A 3,594-nucleotide genomic window follows, 5' to 3' on the forward strand; every position below is an offset into this window, starting at 1 on the left:
CATGTCCCCCGTGCCTCCGAGAGCCTGCCAGGTGAAACATTCAGTAAATACTTGTCAAGCAGATAGATAACAGTTACCAGCAATAACGAGCTTTTACTGATCTCCAGTCCCAACCATATTTCCATTCAAACCCAATCCCGGTTCTGGGCTGAAGCAATAGAAGCACAGCCTTCAGAAAAGCAGTCCAAGATGCCAATAGCAGCTTCACCACATGTCCCATATGCTTTTGTGGATCATTTAATTATCTCTTTGAGCATATTTATCTCGTGTATGATAGAGAATGTAGAATATAACTTCGAGAAGGCAGCATGGACCACTGGAATGTTAGACGGGAAATGGGGTATCATGCAGCAGACAGGGGTCCCGTCCCTGGGCACCAGCTGCAGAGCTAAAGAACACCTCCATCAGAGTCACTGTGTGCCTCTTAGAATGCCCTGGGGATAAGGCCCCCAAATCTGCATTTCTGACAAAAGCTCCAAGGAGATTCTCATGTATGGAAAAAGCCCGTTTTAAACAAAGAGCCGAGGATGGAGACTCTGAAAGACCCAGTGCTCACACCCTTCACCCAAAGTGGCTTTCAGTGGAGAATGGGGACATTTCTGGGAAGGGATCCTACTTGATCTGTGTCCTGCTTCCGTGATTTTGGTTTTTAGGCCCTCCGTTTGCCTGTAGGTTTCCTCCTCTGCTCTAATTGCTGCGGAATGTCAGCCCTCATGGGGGTCATTTCTTTATGAAGACCTCTGTCATTTATTCTCCTCCTGGACAAGGGACAGCGGAGATCAGGTCTGGGGTTCCACAGTTCTAGCATTCCTCCTAAGCCACCTGGCTGAGCTGAAAGCATCATGACAGATCGAAATGAGGTCAGAGAAGAGGATCCCAGAGGAGTGAGATGCTGAGGGCAGGCCCTCTTCGGAGAGAGAACCACTACAAGGTCACTATCAGACCTGTTCAGGTGGGGGACGACTTACTGACCCATTCCGTGAGCAGAAAACCCACCCTCGTCATTCGAAACTCCTGAGCCAAAGGACTGCAAGATAACACATGTTGGTTGCTTTAAACCACTGCTTTTCTAATTGTTAATATGCATCAATAGAGAACTAGTTCAGATGCTTATCTCTACTTCCCCGGGTTTTTAATGTTTAGAAACATGTATGCTAATCTCTACCAAGGATAAAATTTTGAGACTGCACTGGGAGGGCGGGTAGGCGGGTGGGGGCGGAGCCACGGCCAGAAGTAGAATAGTGGAGGCAGTGGAAGCTCTGGCAGCTCAGGACTGAGAGCAAGTCAGAATTACCCTGATGCTTCAGAGGCTCTTCAGTTTCTCCTCTCTCATTCAGTCTGCAGTCTCAGTTCATTTGAGGAGCAACACTGGTGTTACCGCGGTGGCATTTAATAAAGAACTTGGTCCTGTACAGAAACTCATCATGGACAAGATTAGAGAATACAGAACTAAGCTACAGGCATCTGGAGGACCCATTGATACTGGCCCAGAGCACCAGCAAGACCTAGGGAGGGAGCTTCTGAAGCTTAAATACACATATGATAAAACAGACATGAATACGTTCCCAGAATTCACATTTGAAAATCCTAAATTTGAAGTCATCGAGAAGCCCCAGTCCTGGAAAACCCATGTAAAGTTTATTTGGAAATTTCACCTAGATTAGTTGTACAACTGGATCAGAATAAACAGTTCTCAACTGTCAAATGTTCTTTTGAATTCTGATTCCAAATAAATTATTTGGTGATGTTGGATGTAGAAAAAAAAAAACACAAAAACCCAATAACCACAGTAAACCTCTGTTCCTCACCTTCACGTGATGTTTGTTAGCCCTTGTCACATGAAGGATGCCGTGAAGGGCATTTCCTATCTACAATAGGTTCTTTCTAACACCCTCTTCCTGAGACCATGAGGTGTGTTCTTTCTGGCCGCAAGGAAAAAAAACCCCAACTTACTTCATGGGAGGTGTGTTCCTATTGATTTAGCTTAAGGGAATTACCGTCAGCTAAGGTTATGCTAGGTCTCAGGGTTCAATTTTTCACTCATGTGTGGTGGCGGATTTCCCAAAAATGACGTACTTTTTCAAGGTAAGATTGCCCCCTGTACTTCATCTTTTCTTATCCCTGCTGTCTTCCTAACTATGGGAAATTGTATAAAACAAAATAGTGATATAAAACAATATACACAACATACACAAAACAATAGTGTATAAAACAAAAACAAGATAGACAGGGTTTGGGATTTAAGAAGAGCTGTTGGGGCACCTGGGTGCCTTAGTCGGTTAAGCATCTTCCTTCAGCTCAGGTCATGATCCCAGAGTCCTGGGATCCAGCCCCACATTGGGTTCCCTGCTCGGTAGGAAGCCTGCTTCTTCCCCACCCTCTGCTGCTCCCCCTGCTTGTGTTCTCTCTCTGTGTCTCTGTCAAATAAGTAAGTAAAATCTTAAAAAAGATAATGAGAGCTGTTATAATCCTGAACTTCTGGGGAATTGATGACAAGGACCCCAGGGTAGCAGGGAAAAATGGCTTTGGGCTTTTGGAGTTGCAAATGGGCATGTGTCAAAGAACAATACATGGTTTTGGGAGATACCTTAGCAACAATTTTGGCCATAATGGCCACAAAATCCATCATCCACCAGTCACTCTGTACACAGGTTATCCAGGTTTAATTTTGGCGAATGGCAACTATTTCAAGAAAGACCAGATAATTGCATAAGAGCACATCCAACAAATATGGGGATGATGTAAAAGGTTGCATTGCCAAATCAGGCCCCACTAATCATAAGTCTTACTTACCCAGGATCAAGTTTTACTCACATTTTCAAAGGGAAATTGTGAGGTACCAGCAAAGCAACTGAGACCACTAACACTAACTGCAAGAACCGAATTCCCACATGAGGACATGCTCTGACCCAGGCAAAACATACATGGTCTCTAAATGTTGTGTGAGGTTACCACACAAAGTGGAACTCTTTGGGTTGATTTCCCATGGCTATGCTTACATAGCTGATGTGACTTTTTCTAGCGAATAAGGCCATATTAATCCACAGATTCTTAGTTTGTTTCCCTAAATAGTTCTATACACACCAAATCACCCTCCTGAAAGCATGCCAGGGACGGGCCTTCCCAACATTCACCACCATTTGGGTGTTCACCAACAGATTCCTCACGAGATGTTTACAAGGAAAATTGACCAGGACACTTTCTTCCCTCCCTCCTTCCCCCTTTCTTTTTTGTCTGTCTTTCTTTTTCTTTCTCTCTCTCTCTCTTTCTTTACGTTCTTTCTTTTCTTTCTTTCTTTCTCTTTCTTTCCTTCCTTCCTTCCTTCCTTTCCTTCCTTCCTTCTTTCTTTCCTTTCTTTCTTTATCTTTCTTTCTTCTTCCTTCCTTTCTTTCTTTTCCTTCTTTCCTTCTTTTTTTTCCCTTCCTTTCTTCTTTCTTTCTTTCTTATTTCCAGGCCAGATCCACTGAAGGGAAATGCCCAAATGAAAGAACACAGTTTCCCTTCTTTTCCACACATTGTTTAGGTGGAGCTTGTAAATCAGCAAGAATCCAATAATTTCCCTAGGAAAATATATGCAGGGAAGGACAAGTTCCT

Source organism: Eumetopias jubatus, unplaced genomic scaffold, assembly GCF_037043125.1.
Source record: "Eumetopias jubatus isolate StellerSeaLion01/CBP00866 unplaced genomic scaffold, mEumJub1_p1.0 scaffold_32, whole genome shotgun sequence".
Lineage (NCBI taxonomy): Eukaryota > Metazoa > Chordata > Mammalia > Carnivora > Otariidae > Eumetopias > Eumetopias jubatus.